The following is a 20,518-nucleotide window of genomic DNA, read 5'->3' on the forward strand; positions in this document are numbered from 1 at the left end:
CAGGGCTTACTCCTGGTTCTGCTCTCAAGAATTATTCTTGTTAATGCTCAGGGCATCATCTGGAGTGTGCTGGGGATATCAATCCCAGGTTGGTCACGTGTACAACAAGCTTTCCACCTGCTATAATATCCCCTGACCCTGCAATGACATTCGTTTTTTTCATGCCTTTTTGTTTTTATTTTTTTTAATTTTATTTATTTATTTTTTTGTTTTTGTTTTTTGCTTTTTGGGACACACCTGGTGATGCACAGGGGTTACTCCTGGCTCTGCACTCAGGAGTTACTCCTGGCGGTACTCAGGGGACCATATGGGATGCTGGGATTCGAACCTGGGTCGGCTGCGTGCAAGGCAAATGCCCTACCCACTGTGCTATCGCTCCAGCCCCTTATTTTTATTTATATTTTTATTGATTCACCATGTGGAAAGCTACAAAGCTTTCAGGATTAAGTCTCAGTTACACAATGCTCAAACACCCATCCCTTCACCAGTGCACATATTCCACCACCAAGAACCACAGTAAACCTCCCCCCCAGTCCCCCACCCCGCCTGTGTAGCTGATAAATTTCACTTTACTTTCTCTTTACTTTGATTAAATTTAATATTTCAACAAAAAACTCACTATTATTGTTTGGAGTTTCCCCTCCCGAAGTCAGTTTGACCCAGGCTAACAGGCTCATGAGCAGTAGGATCTAAGACATATTCGTTAGCATCTTTTAGAACTGAGATTCCAATTTGTAAAGTAAAAAACTCCAAGGTACAGAAATTCCTGATTGTTATGTGTATAAAATGCATTGGGTTGAGAGGCGTCAGGAGCTGCCATACAATATCAAACTCCAGTTTCTTCCACAGCAGTTTGCTCCATGCATCCTTATAGGCTCAGCCAAATCCCCAGCTTCTGCTGACATCTTTCTTTGCCCTTTTCCCATGCTCGGAAGTGGAATTCTATTTCCTCTCTCCTGGCCCTTCCACCAACCAGAAGTATAATTCTACTTTTTCTCTGCATATTTTTTCTCACACACCATACTGGAACAGAACTCAGGTTAGAAGCTAAACCATCTCGAGTTAGTTCTGCTTCCAGATTTGCTCCTCTCAATTCATTCTTGATTTTATTTTTTCCTGTTCTGGGACATCCTTGGGAGGGCTCAGGGTTCCCTCTTAGCTCTACACTCAGGGATCATCCCCTGAACTCACTGGGGAACCATATGTGGTGCGAGGGATTAATCCCAGGTCGGCTACATACCAAGCAAGCACCCAACTTACTGCATACTATTGCTCCGGCCCATACTTCACATTCATTCTTAAGAATATAGGGTCATTTGTGTACGGTTCACTTCTGATAGCCTTTCTCAGCTGAAAACCGCAAGTTGGAGGCCAGTGAGAAATACCAAGGACTGCAATACATGTGGGAGACCAGGATTTGATCTCTTTCTTGTTCTTATCATATATGTTAGAAAACTTCTTAGAAATAAGTTTCCTCAGATGGAGTTCCTCATTAAATTCATGAATATCCTCTACAGTAACAAGAGTCCTGAGAGGAGTAAGGAAGTTCCAGTTCCACATCAACAACATCTAAGGAGCCAAAAAAGTAAAAGAAAACTTACTTTTTTACAGGGGGCAATGAGTTGGCATGTCCCTGGGCAATTCAAATATAGGTGAGAATTAAGAACCACCAAACCATTTCAGTTATATTCCTGTAATAGAAACAGAGGAATGGTGTTCACTGAAAGAAATTTTACTAACATAAAGTATTTGTGATGTTAGGCCAGAGTGATATAATACAGCAGGTAAGGCTGTTGCTACCACGCGACCAACACAGCTTCATTCCTCGACATCCAAAATGGTCCCCGAACACAACTAGGAGGAATTCTGAGGTCAGAGGCAGGAGGAGCCCCTGAGTGTTGCTGGGATGGCTAAAATTAAAAATCTTCACGTGATGTTGTACTTTAGAAACTTAACCCCAAGAAAATAAAGTCATTACTCCAGAGTTTATATTCTCCATGCTGTTTCCAGAACTCAGGCATCGGCATGTCTGCCCCCAGCCAGACTGCAGTCTGATGGTCCCTACCAATCTGTCAAGAACATATGGTTTGACATCTAATGCCTTTGTAAAGATTTAGAGGGATGGGGGTGAGAGGGAACCACAACCTGCAGTTTTTGGGGCCACTCTGGCTCCGCACTCAGAGATTATTCTTGGCAGTGCTCAGGGCATCATCTGGAGTGTGCAAACCTGGGTTTGCCACATGCATGACAAACTCCCTACCTGCTGCAATATCCCTTGGATCCTACAATGACATTCTTCGGCCCAGGCTAAGAGCTTCATTAGCAACAGTATCTATGACATATTGACAATTTTTTCCGTGCTCGCTTCGGCAGCACATATACTAAAATTGGAACGACAATTTTTTCCTTTTTAGAAGTTTTATTGGATCTCCATGAGATACAGTTAGAAACTTGCATGATTACATTTCAGTCACACAATGTTTGAGCACCCATCCCTCCACCAGTTCCCATTTTCCACCACCATTGTCCCCAGTGTCCCACCTGCCACCCCATGCCTACCACACTGTCTGCCTCTATGACAGGTACCATCTTTCTTACTTTCTAATTTTGGAGTCAGCATATTTTAGAACTGAGTGTCCTATCTGCAAAGTAAGAAACTCCATGGTACAGGAACTCCTAATTGTTACGTGTGTAAAATCCACTGGGCTATAGAGATCAAAGGAACTGCTGTTCAATGTCAAACTCCTCAAATTCCACAGCAGATGGCTCCATGCATTCTTCCAGGCTCAGCCGAATCCCCAGCTTCTTCTGACATCTTTCTTTGCCCTTTCCCCCTGTCTGGCCATGGATTTCTACCTCCTCCAGCCTGACCCTTCCATACACCACACTGTAATGGATCACCAGGTGGATCACCCAAACCAATCCTGGAGTACTTATTCTGCATCCAGACCCTCTCGTCCAAACTCACTCTTGATGCTGCAGGGCAGTTTGTCTAGAGCCAGACTCTGCTATCCTTTCTCAGATGAGAATCCCACAGGTCTGAGAAAGAGATCAATGGGCTGCATCACACCGTGGAGAGCCAGATTCCATCTCTGGCACCACAAGATCCCCGAAGACTATCACTGAGAGTGACTCCAAGCACTTGACCAAGAGTAAACCCTGAGCACTCTTGGGTGCCCAAATCTAACCACCCCACGTATAAAAACAAAAGAAGAATAGCATGGTATGGCTCTAAATGAAACAAAAAAGTCAAATTCCATAGCTTATCACTTGTATCACTTGTCATCCCATTGATCTTCGATTTGCTCGAATGGGCGCCAGTAACGTCTCCATTTGACCCTGTCGCGTGGCAGTGCAGCCCAATGATATCTGCTCACTCCAGGAACATTAAGAGCTTCAAATCGTTCATTCAGGGTTTTGACAAAGAAGTCTGACCATCTCGTTGGTGGGCAGCCACACAGTCTTTTGACGTTCCGTGGAATCCAGTCGGTAACAGCTCTAGTCCAGCTGTTCTCTCTAAAATATATTATGTGTCTGGCCCATCTGATTTTTGATGACTAGGCAAAAAAGACAGCATCCTTAATTCTTGACTGTTGACAGAGGTCAGAACTCCAGATTCCTTCTCTCACTTGAGTGAAACGTGATACTCCTAGCATAGCTCTTTCCATTCCTCTTTGGGAAACCCGAATAATGTTTCATCCTGTTTTCCTAGGATCCAGGTCTCTGAGGTGTATGTTAGTGCAGAAAGATCAGTGGAGTCAAAAAGATGTGCCTGGAGCTGGAGTTTCTTCATCCTCTTAACCACTTCTTCGACGCTCTTGAAGGAGTTCCACGCTGCTCTCTTCCTCCTGCGCAGTTCTGGCGCCAAGTCATTCCTCATGTTGAGTTCTCAACCCAGGTACACATACTGCTGCATTCAGAGATGTTTGTTCCATTGAGAGCAAATGGAGCATCAGGGATTAGTTCGTTTTTCACAAACATCATTTTGCTGAGATTCAGCTGCAGTCCGAACTTTCCACACTCGCGGTCGAAGTCAGCCAGCATTTGTGCCGCTTGTCTAATGTATAGTGTAATGAGAACGATGTCATCAGCGAAGGAGAGGTGTAGTTGCTGACTGTCTATCTTCACTCCCATTCTTTCCCATTCCGGTTGTTGCATGATGTTCTCGAGGGTGGAATTGAAGTTTCGGTGAAATGGTATCACCCTGCTGCACCACTTTCTTTATGTCTACACTTCCTTGTAGAATGGTGAGATCCTGGTGGTGAATCCATAATACAGCTTGTGGAGGATCTTGAAGTACTGAGTTTGAACGCCCTGTTTAGCTAGGGCTTTGATGACCGCTTCAGTCTCAACAGAATTGAAGGCCTTCTATAAATCGATGAACATTAGACAGAGTGCCATCTTGAACTCTCGCAAAACTTCAATGAGTTTGGTCACTGTGTGGATATGGTCAATCATGTTGAATCCTTTTTGGAACCCGGCTTGCTCGGATCGTTGTCCTTCAGCTAGTGTTCTGCCTATTCTATTCAGGATGACTCTAGTGAACAGCATGTAGACAATGGATAATAGGCAGATTGGGTGATAGTTGCTGATGTCGTGGATGTCTCCCTTCTTGTATAACAGAACAGTCCTACTGGTTTTCCATTGGGATGGAACCTTGCATTTGGACAGGTAGTGTGTTAAGAGCTGAGCCAGTGTATTGACGAGTACAGGCGACAGATTCTCCAGGTGTTCGGGTCTGACCATGTTTGGATCGGGTGCTGTACATGTCTTTACCGACAAAATGGTGTGTTGGATTTCAGAAGGTAGGACGTTGGGAACGACATATCCATCTTGCGGAATTTGGTATGTGGGCAGGTGGACATGGCTGTCAAAGAGATTCGAGAAGAAGTCGTGAATAATCTTCTCCATTGCCCTTCTGGAAGATGTGATAGATCCATGAGGACGTCGGAGGGCAGTCATGATAGTCTTGTAGTTGGAGAAGAACAGGCTAGCATTGTGAATACTTTTCCTGTCATTGGCCAACACTGCAGCTCTTCTCTCTTTGAGGTCTTCTTTCATGGCTTCTCTGCACAGCTTTGTGAACTTGGACATTAGCTTGTGGTTGCCTAAGGCTTGTGCCAAACCACGTTGGTGAAAGAGCTCAAGAGTTTCCAAAGACAGGGGTCTGATTTTGGCTTTCCCACTCTAGGCATTTTTCCACACAATCATGGAGGTGCTGAACAAGTTGATCATATTCTTCGTCGATGTTGTCAATGACGGCATCTTCCCACGTTGCCACAATAGAGCCAAAGAGCTCCCAGTTGGTGGTCAATCTGGGAGTTCTCTTCTTAAACTTAAACTTTGCAGTCCTTTCTCCCCGCTCTGTGAAGTAGAATTTTACACGAAGGAGATGGTGGTCTGATCTTGTTTGGAATTTTGGGACAACAGCGACATCAGTCAGGCAAAACCTTTGATTGAATATGATGTAGTCAATTTTGTTGTGGAACTGTCCACTGGGAGACTCCCATGTCCAGTGTTTAGATTTGGCCTTCTGGAACTGTGAGTTACCATGGATGGTCTTGGTCGACATGATGAACTCAGACAGTCTCTCACCCTGTTAATTCTGTTCTAGGCTATGGGACCCAATGTGGAGTTCTTTGGGCGACCTTCTCGGTCCTATCTTGGCATTAAAATCGCCAACAATGATCTTATAGAAGATGTGGTCTTCTTTATAGAACTTCTCCAGCTCCATGTAGAACTTCTTCATTGTAGTTGAATGTTGGTGCGTAGACGATGAAGATAGAAACTTCTGGCAGTGAGTCACATCTATTTAAGTATAATTGTCCGATTCGGGTTGTTAGGCATTCAAGTGAATCAATGCTCATGGTCAACTTTGTGTTGACAAGGACGCCAATGCCACTGACGCCTCTGTTGTTGCACCTTTCGAGGAACAGTTCTTCTCCAGTGTCGAAAATGGTGTGATGTGATTGATGCCTTCTCATTTCAGTCGACCAATGATGTCATACTTAGTCTTCTGCTTCTGCACCATCTGACCTCAATGGATGCTTCTGATGCTGGCGTACGTGCATTGAAAGTACAGACAGTCATTTTAGTCTTCGTTTTGGCAGTCTAGTTAGTCCTTGAGATTTTATCAGCCTCTACTTGCTCATCCTTCTTAACACTGCCATATTGGGGGCTTTTTATTTGTCAGGCAAATGAGACCCATTGTTGTTACTGTTTTTGGCATATCGAATGCGCCACGGGTAGCTTGCCAGGCTCTGCCATGCGAGCGGGAAACTCTTTGTAGCTTGCTGAGCTCTCTGAGAGGGTTGGAGGCTTTTAGGGTGGCCTCCAATTGCCCTTACAGGTGTTCCCATGGTTCATACCATATTTGAAGTCCATCAAATATGATATGAAAATTACGGAAAAAGGGTAGTAAGTGCCCTATGCTGTGTTCGTGGCCACTTTGCAGCTGCGCAGTCCAAAAAGTGGCCTGGAGCGTGGCGGTGGCTGGGTAGTGGAGGTAGTGGAGGTCTGGATTCAGTCCCAGGACTTCCTACCATTCCTCTAAACTCTTCTGCTGGGACGAGCACTGCAATTGGTGAGGACATAAAAGACTTGCAGATAGACGTGGTCACATGTCACCTTCTCTGGCTCCGGTAGGGTGGGTCGTCTGGGTTTGATCCCTGGGATTGGGCGCGGAGATTGTCGGAGTTTCCGTGTCTCATTGATCGTGGCGTACAAAGTCGCAAGGTTAATGCTGCTGATATTTTTGATTTGGTTTAATTTCCTTATTCATCTTGGGTAATAGGAAAATACTAGTATTGTTGACAGTGAACAATGTACCCCACAGAGGCCAAAATACCTAATGTTGTCACCTGTTAAACCTTAAGCTACATTATACACAATTTTGACCCACCCAGAGATATTTTCTTTTTCATTTATTTTATCCCAAAGATAAAATTCAAGGACTGGATCATGGGTGAGGCCTTGCATCCAACCAACTCCGGTCGGCATATCCTCCCCCACACCACCAGGGGAGATCCCTGAGCACAGTCAGATGTGTCTCAAAAACCCAACACCTACATTCCACCCCCTGCCAAGAAGTCAAGGAGAAGGTGACATGTGACCATGTCTATCTGCAAGTCTTTCCTGTTCTCACCAATTGCAGTGTTCGTCCCAGCAGAAGAGTTTAGAGGAATGGTAGGAAGTCCTGGGACTGAATCCTGATTATTGGGCCTCATGGTGCCAACTAGGTCGGCAGTTCCTAGAAGCTAAAAAAAAAAAAAAAAGGAAAACCAAAGGAAGAATGAGCTTTTCTGTCACGGGTGGTTTGGATGTTCATGAGATATTAAGAACTACAAAACCCTTTAGCTCTTCTACCTATCATGGTTTCACAGGAATGGTATAACTCTACTACATTTTACTAATGCAAATAAACATGATGTTGTACTTTAGAAACCTAACACCAAGAACACTCAGTAGACGGGGACTGGAGCAATAGTATAGTGGGTAAGGTACTTGTCTTGCACACAGCCAACCCAGGTTCAATTCCCAGCATCCCATAGGGTGCCCTGAGCACTGCCAAGAATGATAGCTGAGCACAGAGCCAGGAGTAATCCCTGAGTCATCACAGGGTGTGACTGAAGAAAAAGCTAAAAAAAGGGAGAGAAAAAGAAAAAAATCTCCCACTGAAGAGATGAGTCCACTTCTTTATTCTAGCTCACATGTGGTTTTGAATGATGCTAACAGTGGACCCTTGGTCTCTCTTCCCACCTTCTCTTATGGCTGCGGAAACTGCCCCCCAGCAAGAAGAACTGTGGTGAACACACACCAGGCAGGATGAAATTGATTCAGGGAGGAAAAGATGACCTCAGATGGAATCAATTACCCCCACTTCTCTGCTTTACAAGAGGAAATCTAGTAACAGGACTTGGCTGCACCATCATTGGATCCAGGCGCTTCCACCTCTGCCTTTTCTCCAATAGTTTTCTCTGGGGGGTGGAAAAATGTGATATTCATCATCATCATCATCATCATCATCATCATCATCATCATCATCATCCTGTTGATTGTTGAATTTCTTGAGCGGTCTCAGTAATGTCTCCATTCGTCCTAGTCCTGAGATTTTAGAAGCCTCTCTTTACTCGTCCTTCCCAATGATGCCACAGTGGAGGCTCTTTCAGAGCCAGGGGAATGAGACCCAGAATTGTTACTATTTTTGGCATATGAATACACCATGGGAAGTTTTCGACGCTCTCCCATGTGGGCAGGAAACTCTCGGTAGCTTGCCAGGTTCTCCCAGAGGGAGAAGTATACTACAAGATGTCGTGTTCATGCTTCTGGGAGCTTGCTTTTAAGTCTCTGGATGTTGGCCGTTGGTGGGATTACACGGCGCAGGTGGGGAGGGCAGTCCCTTGGTGTAACTGCTGAGCTACTGGAAAATGGAAAATCTGGGCAGAAGAGGCCCAGTCCCGATCCAAGCAGTCTTGGAGGTCTCAGCCCCGGGTCCCACACACCTGGGTTCCTCTGCCAGTACCTTCATGTGTGAAGCTCGTCTGAACTTGTAGAGAGGGGCCTTGAGCATGGCTGTGGCTAGGCTCCGAGGCCTTTGGTCACGGGAGCTCTGCTCAGGGCGGGGAGGGAAAGTGGAGCCCACCCCCTCTGAGGGACCCTGGGGAAGACAGCCAGGCGCATGGGCCAAGAGATAGGAAAATGAGGTGGAGAACTGCTACTTCAAACCAGGAGTTTCTCGATGGTCACAAAACGCTTTCTAAATGATTGTTCCTCCTTTTAGCCAAGGGATCAGCGAGGCCTAGGGAAGTCAAGTCCAGGCCTGGTCTTCATTGATTATCTGAAAAGATCTATTTTTAAGTCTGATAAAACGCATTTCTCACGATATCGTGATTCTTGGTGGTGGAATATGTGCACTGGTGAAGGGATGGGTGTTTGAGCATTATATAACTGAGACTTTAACCTGAAAGTTTTGTAACTTTCTACATGGTGAATTAATAAAAGAATTTTAAAAAATGCATTTCTCAACTATATATGACTGTGGCTTAAGTCTGTGAAAAGACACAGAGTAACGATGATTATTATCAAATCAGGCTGGTTAATTTCAAATTAAAATATATTGGTCAGGGACGTGGCTCAGTAGTGAAGTGCAAGCCTTGCACCACTAAATTAATAACTTAAGCAGAGAAAAGTTAAGAAAACTTAACATGAGAAAAGGGAAAAAGAAAGGCACACATGTCTTAAGCAGATACAATATGAACATTTCTTTTTTATTGAATCACTGTGAGATATAGCTAGAAAGCTCACGTTTGAGTTTCAATCATACAATGATCGAATACCCATCCCTCCATTTTCCACCACCAATGTCACCAGCATCCCCCCACCTCTATTGCAGACAATCTCCCCCATACTCTCTACTTTTGGGTATTATGGTTTGTAATACAGACACTGAGGGCCTATCACATTTGGTCCTTTATCTACTTTCAGCACACATCTCCCATCCCAAGAGATCACTCCAACCATCATTGACTTAATGATCTCTTCTCTATTCCAGTTGCCTTCTCCGCCAGCTCATGAGGCAGGCTACTAACGATGGAGTAATATTCCTGGCCCTTGTGTGTACTGTCCTTGGGTGTCAGTCTCACGTTTATATTCCACAGATGAGTGCAGTCATTCTATGTCTGTCACTCTCTTTCTTGTTTTTTTTTCTTTTTGGGTCACACCTGGCGATGCACAGGGGTTACTCCTGGCTCTGCACTCAGGAATTACCCCTGGCGGTGCTCAGGGGACCACATGGGATGCTGCGAATTGAACCTGGGTCTGCCATGTGCAAGGCAAATGCCCTACCCGCTGTCATATCACTCCAGCCCCAAGTCACTCTCTTTCTGACTCATTTCACTTAGCATGATAATAATATTTCTTTCTTATTTTTTTTCATTTTGGGTCACGCCCAGCAATGCTCAGGGGTTGCTCCTGGCTCTGTAATCAGTATTTTTACTCCTGGCAGTGCTTGGAGGACAGTAGGGGATGCCGGGCATTGAACTCGGGTCAGCCGCATGCAAGGCAAATGTCCTACCCACAGTACTATCGCTCCAGCCCCCAATATGAATATTTTTATCTTTTTTCTAGTTGTCTTTATTGTCTTCCTTTTGCAATTAGGAGGAAAACATTTTATCCTCTCAGTGGTATTTTTGTGGACTAGTGCTCTTCACTAAAATTACCTGATGATCTGCAAAAGAACTCCATGACACTTAACCTGTGGTACTCCAGCAGCATATGGTGGTAACATTATTATAATTAGTGATATATAGAAATAGTTGCACTAAAAATCATGCTTTTGAGCTCTATTTTTGTGGTGTATGAAATGTTTCTCTTATTTTTCAATGGGCTATAGGTGTAAATATGGTGCAAGTCACTGCTGGCTCAGGTAATTTACATGTTTTCACTCAAATACCCAGTTTAGCTTGGTCAGAGAAATCACTCAAGTGGTAGAATACATGCCTCGCTCATCTGAGGCCCTGAGCTCCATCTCCCACACTTGCATGGGCCCCAAAGTGCCATCAGGTATAGTCCTGGCAGCCCCCCAAATTCTAATGGAGTGTAGCCCATGTGAAAAAATATTAGTGGGCCAGAACAATAGTCCAACGAGGAGGGCACTTACCTTGCATATGGCTGACCCGGGTTTGATTCCAGAGCACTGCTGGGTATGGCCCAAATATTTTTAAGTATTTGCAGTAATTATTATAATAGGAACACAACATTAACATATTTTTAGTTTTTCTGATTATAATAGGAACACAACATTAACATGCTTTGAATTCTTCTAAAATATTCTGAGAACTTGCAGTGATTTCATCAATTGTTGTCCTACCAGTCCACTGACCTTATCAGATCCTTGCGTCTCAATTCGACATACTGACTCTAGACAGGCCGATTCTGTCCCAACATCTATACCTGACCCCAGTAGAGCCTCAGTCATCAGCATCCAGTCAGCAGATCAGAGAACCGATTCTGAAAGAGTGGGCTGCTTACCTGATGGTCCAGTTTCTGCTGGCGCTCTGTAAGACACACATCTTGACTTGTCATGGGAGAAGAAGAAAGCAATTCACTGAAAATCCCTGGGAAACTGTGTCAGTTCCCACCTCTCCCTGGGTCCTAGCTCCTAGAGTTGTTCATTCTGCCCAAGAGAAGCCGCAGATGCAGACACCGTCACACTGAGTGCTGGTGATCTTGGCACTTAACTGGTTGGTTGGTTTTCTGGTCCAGAGCTGCCAGTGCTTTGAGGTCGCTTCCAAGGGATTGAACCCAGGTCGGCCCCATGCAAGGCAAATGCCCAACTCACTGCACTGTCGCCCCAGCCCCTGAAAACTTATTTTTATAAATGAGAATAGGCATTCTAGTATAATATATTAAATGATTTGAATTCCTTTATTTACACAGATGAACATCTTATAGCAACCAAGCATCACATTTAACTGAAATTGATTTATTTTGTGACAGTTCCTTTTACCATTCCTCTAAGTTGTGTTGGAGCAAGCAATCTGCAGTAAGTTTGTTATGAGTTAACTTAAGGGGGCAGGCTGGGAGGGTGGGAGGTAAATAGGGGACATCAGTGGAGGGAAGTTCACGGTTGTGGTGTTGGTGTTGAAACATCATATACTTGAAGCAACTGTATTAGGAGTAACTTTGTAAGTGATGGTGTTTTAATAAAAATATATTTTAAAAATCAATATACAATCAAATAAAAAATCAATTTTTTTCTAATTTGAAAAAACTCTATAAAAGGGTTAAAAATTATAAATGTTTTTACCAGGTTACTCTTTGCTATATAAACTTATTATTATTATTATTATTATTATTATTATTATTATTATTATACATATTAATACAACGGAAGGTATACTGGTTTTGGTTTTGGGATCACACCTCGAGGTACTCAGGGGTTGGTCCTGGCTCTGCACTGAGGAATCACTCCTGGCAGGCTCGGGGACCTATGGAATACCAGGAATCAAACCTGGGTCAGCTACATGAATGGCAAGTGGCTTACCCACTGTACATTCACTCCAGCCCTGAAAGTGACCTATTTTAAAAACATGCATAGTTTATTTGTGGAATATTTAATTTAAAAAGTATAAAACTAGTATCCAAGAGTTGCATGTCCTTCTCTCCCAGAAGGGAGGCTAACATGACACTTGTCATAACTATGCTGCCAGACCCCACGCCAGGCTGTTTTATTCAGGGCGCCTTGGAGGGGGCGGGGGAGACCCATGTCCACCTCAAAGGACCCAGTCCAAGCATCCAAAAATGTCCAGAACTCAACTGCTGCCCTGCTCACAGACACTCTTCACATACTTGGGGCAAGCCTCATGCATGAGTGAACCTATTCCTGGACCACGTGGCTGCATTTGCAACTGCGTGACACTTTATGCCACACACCACCCATACTCCAAGAGTACTGCACCACATTTGATGGGGTTCAAAGTAGGAGGCAACTAATCTTAGAGGAAATATTTTTTGTACGTTATCTACATATATGATATATATAATATATATGTGGAGCACAAAGATAGAAGTTACAAATAAACACAGACTAATGGGAGCACTGTAATGGGAGTAGCCCAACAAACCTAAGCTCCCTGTGGCAAGGCAGAAAGGGCAAACCAATGTTATCCTACATAAAACTAATATCCAAGAGTTGCATGTCCTTCTCTCCCAGAAGGGAGCATAACAAGATATTTGCCATAACCATGCTGCCAGACCCCATGCCAGGTTTTCAGGGCTCCCTGGAGAGGGCATGGGGATCCCTCCCCATCCCAAGGAACCCAGCCCCATCAGCCGAAAATCTCCAGAACTCAAGTGCTGCCCTGCTCATGGCCACTCTCCATACTCCCGAGCCAAGCCTCACCCACAAGTGAATCCCCAGAAAACCCAGGTATGCGGGACTGTGCGACTGAGAACTCTGAGTTCAAAGAAACCAGGAATGGGGATCCTTCACCCATATTCCCCTGTTTCCAGAAACAGCAGTCACACCCATAAGCTACCTCTGGCTGGCACCAGATAATCTTGTCATCGGCCACCATCCAGAGTCACATGTCCTTCTCTCCCAGAAGGAAGCATAACATGACACTACCATAACCTTGCCACCAGACCCCATGCCAGGCTGTTTCACTTGGAGCGCCCCAGAGGGTGGTCAGGTGAGACCCCTTCCCAGCCCAAGGGACCCAGCCCTGGCAGCCGAATACCTCTAGAACTCAATGGCCTCCATGCTCATGGCCACTCTCCACATGCTTTGACTGAGACTCACCCATGTGTGAACCTATTCCTGGACTGTGCAGCCATATTTGCAGCCCCTTGACACTTCAAACCACACACCACACATACTCCAAGAGTACCACACTACATTTGATGGGGTGCAAGTAAGAGGCAACCAATGGATTAAAGACCTTGATATCAAGCAAGTTTTTCTATACACTAAGGAAAACATAGACAGGACTCTACCATATCGTGACATCAGATATCTACATACCTACATAGTCTACAGTGGCATTGACAATGGAAACAAAAGCAGAAACAAACAAGTGAAACTACATCAAACTAAAATGCTTCTGCACTGTGAAAGAAAAGAGACCTAAAATAAAATAGACACTTCGCTGATGAGGAGAAAATATTCAAGTATCAGACAAAAGGGTTAAAATTCAAGCACTCTCAAAGCTCAAGCACAACAATAAATAACCTCATCAAAACAAGAAGAGAGGTGTTGGGGGCTGGAGCGATAGCACAGCGGGTAAGGCATTTGCCTTGCACGTGGCCGACCCCGGTTCTAATCCCAGGATCCGATATGGTCCCCTGAGCACCGCCAGGGGTAATTCCTGAGTGAAGAGCCAGGAGTAACCCCTGTGCATCGCCGGGTGTGACCCAAAAACAAAAAAAAAAAAAAGAAGAGAGGTGTTAAGTAGACAGTCTCAAATGTGACTGAAAGCTGCCTGGTAAGTACAGGATAAAGTGTTCATTATCACTGATTATCAGGGAAATGAAAGTTAAAGTAATGGTGAGGTATCATCGCTTCACACAAGTGAGAATTGTGTATGTAAAAAAAAATCCAGAAACAGTAAGTGCTGATGTGGGTATATAAAATAAGTAAATAAATAGCCCCCCCCAACCAACCATTCAACTACTTGTTGATTTCCATCAGTACCAAGTGTTGGTGGAACAATTCTTTGGTTTGTCTATTTTGGAAAGTGATTGTACAATATTAAGAATAGGGCTTCCCTTAGACCTTGAAAGAGAGAGGGAGAGAGAGAAGAGAGGGAGGGAGTGAGAGGAAGAGAAAGAAAGAGAGAGAGAGAGAGATGCCTGCCATAGAGGCAGGCTGGGGGTTGTGACTTGAAGGGGTGGGAGGGAAACAGGGGACACTGTTGCTAGGAAATTATACTGGTGGAGGGATAGGTGTTAGAACATTATATGACTAAAACCCATGAACAACTTTGTAATGCTCTATCTCATGGTGATTCCATTAAAAAATTAAATAATAATAAATAAAAACGTGTGGTCATGGATTGATATTTTCCACAGATACTACAATGAATCTGCTTTTCCTCTACTCATCATGTCCTCATCATTCAATGAGAATTGGATATACTCTGACATGGAAAATGAATCCTGACATAGCCTCAACCAACCAAAATATCAAAAATTCCTCAATAGATCCTCTACCCATAGCCCCCTGTCTCCAGAAACTCAGCAGTCACACCCATAAGCCACCTCTGGTTAGCGCTGATAATCTCATCACCAGCCACCATCCAGATCACATGTCCTTCTCTCCCGGAAGGGAGCATAACATGACGCTCGCCATAACCGTGCTGCCAGACTCCGCACCAAGCTGTTTCATTCCACACGCTCGGGTCAAGCCTCACCCATGAGTGAATCTATTCCTGGACCACGTGGCCACATTTTCTGCTGTGCAATGCTTCAATAGGACACACCCTACTCATACTCCAAGAATACTGCACCACATTTGATGGGGTTCAAAGTAGGAGGCAACCAATCTTAGAGGGAAACATTTCTTATATGAATAAAGAAATATTATATAAAAAAGCACAGAAGGCTAAACCCTTAACAACATGTTATCTCTTATAGAAGGGCTTAATGGTCCTTGGGTGAAATACAATCTTCACACTCTTTCCTCTAAGGATTTTTTTTGTAGAATTTGTAGCAGTTTTTTATAACAAACAATACAAAATATATTATTTAGTTTCTGCTTTGGATCAGGGGTTGGGGTTCAGGATAGAAACATCCAAAATATGTTGGTGGGAAGGTGCAATGGTGGTGGGATTAGTGTTGGAATATTAAATGTAATCAAATATTGTGAATTACTTTATAAAACTAAAAAATTAACAAAATATAGTCCTCAATAATGTGAAGTTCTGATGTGCAACTAACATTCTCATGCATTTCTCTTTTTGGGAAAAGTTGGCAGTCAGGGGGATGTTGGACCACATCTGGCAGTGCTCAGGCTATTCCTGGCTTGGTGCTCAAAAGTTCTCAAAAATAATCGCCCTCGATCCACCCTCGGCGCCATCTTGCCACAATCAACAGAGAAGCGGTAGGCATTCTGGTGAGCAACGCGGCCCGGAAAATGCTCCGGACCCCGAATTGGGGCCAACAACACCGGGGAGCCGGAAGGAGGAGGTGCCGCCAGCACACCTTCTCCAGATGGAGCCCTGGCGACACTGAGCAGCAACTAACACGGCTCCGGGATTTGGGACTGGGACACATTCGAGCCATGCGGCCGCTAATGTGGTCGCATGACCTTTTCTAAAACCTGAAAACATACAATCTTTTAATGGAAAACTAATTATCAAATGCTTCCTTATTAGGGTTATCTTGTTTGGGGGTATAACTCCCACAACAATAGTGAGTTTTGTGTTGAAATATGGAAGGTAATCAAGGTGAAGAGAAAATGAAGTGAAATTCATCAGTTATACAGTTGGGGTGGGGGGCAGGGGGTATACCGGGGATTTTGGTGGTGGAATATGGACACTGGTGAAGGGATGGTGTTTGAATACGGTATAACTGAGACATAAACCTGAGAACTCTGTAACTTTCCACATGGTGATAAAATTGAAAATAAATTAAAAAAAAAGTTTTCAAAAATAAGATGTCGGCCAGATAATCTCATCAAACAATCAAAACACATGTCATAGCCATGCTGCTGGACCCTGAGCCAGGCTGTTTCATTCAGGGTACCCGGGAAGGGGGCAGGTGAAGCCTCTCCCCACCTCAAGGGACCCAGCCCTGGCCATCGAAATCCTGGACAGCATGGCCAGACAATGTCATATACCTCACACCACTCATATTTCAAAAGTAGCACACCACATTAGATGGGGTTTAATTTAACAACATATTAGTAATCTCTTCTAGAAGGCCCTTAATGGCCCTTGGGTGAAATACAATAATCTTCACACACTCTCCCCTAAGTAAAGTTTTTTGGAGCATTTTCAGTAATTTATTCATAACAAACAATAGAAAATAAATTACTTCGGTTCTTCTTTGGGGCAGGGGTTGGAGTTAGGAATGGAAACATCCAAAATACAGTGGTGGGATTGATGTTTGAATATTAAGTGTAATTGTTAAATGTAAAGTAATTGTCAACTACTTTATAAAAATAAAACAAAATTTTATTTATTTTTTCTTTTATTTTTTTAAAATTTTATTGAATCTATGAGACAGTTACAAGCTTTCATGTTTGTATTACAATCACACAATGATCAAACACCCATCCCTCCACCAGTGCATATTCCCCACCACCAATATCCCTGGTATACCCCACCCTTTCTCACCCTCCCCCTGCCTCCATGGCAGAAAATATTCTCATACTTTCTCTCTACTTTTGGGCATTATGGCTTGCAACACAGACACTGAGATGTTATCATGAAATAAAACAAAAATTTAAATGAATAAATAAATTTTTAAAAAAAATCAGATGTGCACTAATTGGTCCTTACTGGTTTATTTTCTGATCCTTCTTTTTGCCGTTCTCAAAGTTTTGTTGGAATAAACAATATAAAGTAAATGTTATGTGCCAAAGTGGGTAAATTGGGATTGGGAGGAAAAATGGGGATATTGGTGGAGGGACAGTCACACTGGTGGTGTTGGAACATGAAATGGTTGAAATAAGTATTTTCTACCCCGGGCATTTCCGTAAGCACATTTTATTCTGATCCGTTCCTGGGGATGGGGGAGGAACTCCCTGGTGGTGCCAGGCAGGGTACCCCTCTCGGGAAAACTCACCCAGGTGCAGGTCCAAAGCTTTGGGGTACAGTTTAATGTTCAGCTTCAGTTTTGGCGTCCACCAGGGTTGGTGCTGCTGATGTCACACCCAGAGGTGCTGACTCAGGGAGGGGGAAGCAAAGGGAGCCCGCGTTCGAACTTGGGGTCTTTTGCCAGCCTGACATGCCCCTCAGCCCTTTGAGCCGTTGCCCTGGCGCATGGGGATATTTCGAAACCATTTTGAATTCAAACATAAACCAAGTTATCGGCGATCATCTTAGGCGTGAAGAATGTATTTTCTACAGTTGAAATAGCATAAACTGAAGCTTCTCCACTTGAGTCAAGTGAAGATACAAGACACACCATTTCCCTTAAATCGAGACATCCCGATTAAAATATAAAAAGTTGAGACCAACGCACTAGAGTGGGGAAGCAGGCTTGGGCTCTGGGCTCCAGAATCACGGCCAAGTTAAATCATTAAGTTAAAAATAATCCAACTTAAATTTTCAGGACCTGACAACGTTTTAATATGATGTCACTCAATTCCCCTCCGCTACCCCTCATTGAAGTTGTCATAAACAAGAAATTGACAAACGCGTCTCTGATCAGTTTATTTCTTAGGTTCTGGTTCTGTTCAAATGAGCGAGGTGGGACACCTTTGGGTAGAGCATGACAAGAAATATTACCCCCCAAAATTTAATTAAAATTTATTTTTTATAAGATAGTTGCTGGACAGGCGAGAAACGGGTGTTTCACCCTGGGTTATCGGTTCCGAATCAGGCACCTGCCCCCCAGAGCAAAAGCATTTCAGACACACACACCCCTCCCCGGGGAGACTGACCCTGACCCAAGAGTGGCTCTACTGGGACGTGGGGAGCAGGGCGAGGAGCTGTCAGAAGGAAACTCTCCAAAAGTTTCTCAAGGAAGATCCAAACCCAATCCCTGATTCCGGCGGTGTAGACGCCTCTACTAACTGGGTCTGCACTGGGCTGGTCACCAGCCACCAAATCCGACTTGCCCCCAAGGACTTAACCCACCACCTTGCCAGGGGCACCCTCTGAGTCGCAGGTGAGGTCCCTCCCTCCCCTTCTCCCTGGCCCGCTCTAGGCAAGAGGAGCCCCCATCCTGCTGACCTGTAATCTGGGGATTCTTGGGATTCTCGGGATGCTCGGGATGCTCAGGATCCAATTGCCTAAACCTCATCCTCGTAGATCACAGTCCACGACTAACCGCTTGGATAGCTAGACAGGCGATGAACCAACCCCTGCCTCAGGACCGGGAAATACCCATGGACACGCCTCCTATTGGCCCATGTTGTGCCCCGCTCCTCTCTCATTGGCTGTTGCTGAGGTCCAGAGCCCCTGGGGCCAGTTTCTAGGGGCAGGTTCAAAGGCCCGTGCTCATTAGCCAGGAAACCTTTCTGCTCCCCCCACCAACTGGCACTGGGACTGGCTCCAGCCACCACCTTCTCTTCTCTATCCTTAGAAGCTGACTGTTAGGCTACCGACCTTGTGCTTCATCACCGGAGCTAGCCCTCCAATGCCTGTTTATAAGCTTTTCTTCATGTTTTACAAAACTCAGAACAAATACACAGATCTTGGCTCTCACTCATTAGAAGGACTCGGTGGAACATATATATTAGAGTTTTAGGAATTAAGATCAATCTTAGGACATTTGAAATTTAAGTTTAGCCAACAAAAGATCTGCCCAAGGTTCCATGAGATCCACCTGCCACATTTGTATTTGGGGGACTTACCACTTCCTAACTGAGGAACTTTCTACAAAACTTGTCATGCATGTGGCCAACCCAGGACTTTGAAGTTGGCATCGGACATGGCAAGTATTGATGTACCCATTATAGATGTGGCTCTCCCAAACCCAGTGACTGCAGCTTAAATAATAAAGAATCTCAGACAACCCTGCTTTTCCTTAGCATTTCTGGTTCACGGATGCAGACTAACAAAACAAAAGGTGACTGACAGTTACTAGAATTTTACATTCAAACTAATACACACAACGCCTCCATCTTTATTTACTTTGATCTTGAAATCTTTAAAAAAAATTTTTTTTATGAACCACCATACAGTTACAGACTTCCAAAATTTCATGTTTGTGTTTTGATTTTGAAGTCTTTGGAGGCAAATAGAAAGTGGTTTGTAGGAAACTCAAGGCTCTGGTCATGTTGTATGGTAATAAATACCCTCAATGTAATACTCAGGAAGATTAAGGTGTTTTACTGGAGCGACAGAGAAGTTATGTATTTCTCAATATATATTGTGTTATTTTGTTCAGTTTAAATTGTCTCTTGGTTAGGTAGTGTCTACAAGGTCTTATAAACCTGTTCCCTTTCCCCTGGCAATGAGGCAAGCCAGTAGAGAAGTCCAGTCTTCAGTCCCAAAGCAGCCCCCAGAAGCCTCATGGCTGGATCCCCCTCTGTCAATGCAGTACCAAGTACCTAGAGTCAAACTCATTGCATGCTTTAAAGGGTGTAGCTAATAATCACTTGTATCACTTGTGATCCCGTTGATCCTTGATTTGCTCAAGCAGGCACCAGTAACGTATCCATTTGTCCCTGTCACGTGCTAGTGTAGCCCAGTGGTATCTGCTCGCTCAAGGAACAGGTAGAGCCTCAAATCGTTCATTCAGGGTTTTGATGAAGAAGTCTGACCATCTCATTGGTGGGCGGCCACGTGGTCTTTTGATGTCCCGTGAAATTCAGTAATAATAATACAGTAGCTAATAATACTTTGGATTTTCCTTTTGTTTTGAGGCCTCACCTGGCAGTACTCAGGAATTACTCCTGGTACGGCTCAGTGAATAATATGGAATGCTAGGGATTATGCTCAGATTAGTTGCATGTAAGGCAACCAACCACCCTACCTGCTATATTATCACTCCAACCCCTATTATGTAGGATTTAACTGGAAACTACATTAACCCTCCATAAGATGATAAGCCTTTGTTTTTTTACAGAGAAACCTGTCTCTGAGGGGCAATATGGTTTCCCTTCCACCATTACGATTACAGTCACATATTTTATTCAGTAAAAGTGGCAATGTTTTTGCATTGGTGTGGTAAGAACTGGGGCCAAAATTTATAAATTATTTATTTTTTTATTGACTCACCATGCATTAGAGAATTACAAAATTTTTCATGATTGTGTTTCAGCCATACAATGTTCCAACACTCATCCCTCCCTCCTACCAGTGTAATTTTCCAACACCAGGGTCCTCAGTTTCCCTCCCACCTCTTC

At 44.1% G+C, this 20,518-nt stretch overlaps 1 pseudogene; it reads right to left on the bottom strand.

Moving 5' to 3' along the window:
* LOC101541810 (kinesin-like protein KIF23) overlaps positions 1-20,518 on the bottom strand; it is a 97,364-nt pseudogene that overhangs the window by 14,282 nt on the left and 62,564 nt on the right.

Source organism: Sorex araneus, chromosome 8, assembly GCF_027595985.1.
Source record: "Sorex araneus isolate mSorAra2 chromosome 8, mSorAra2.pri, whole genome shotgun sequence".
Lineage (NCBI taxonomy): Eukaryota > Metazoa > Chordata > Mammalia > Eulipotyphla > Soricidae > Sorex > Sorex araneus.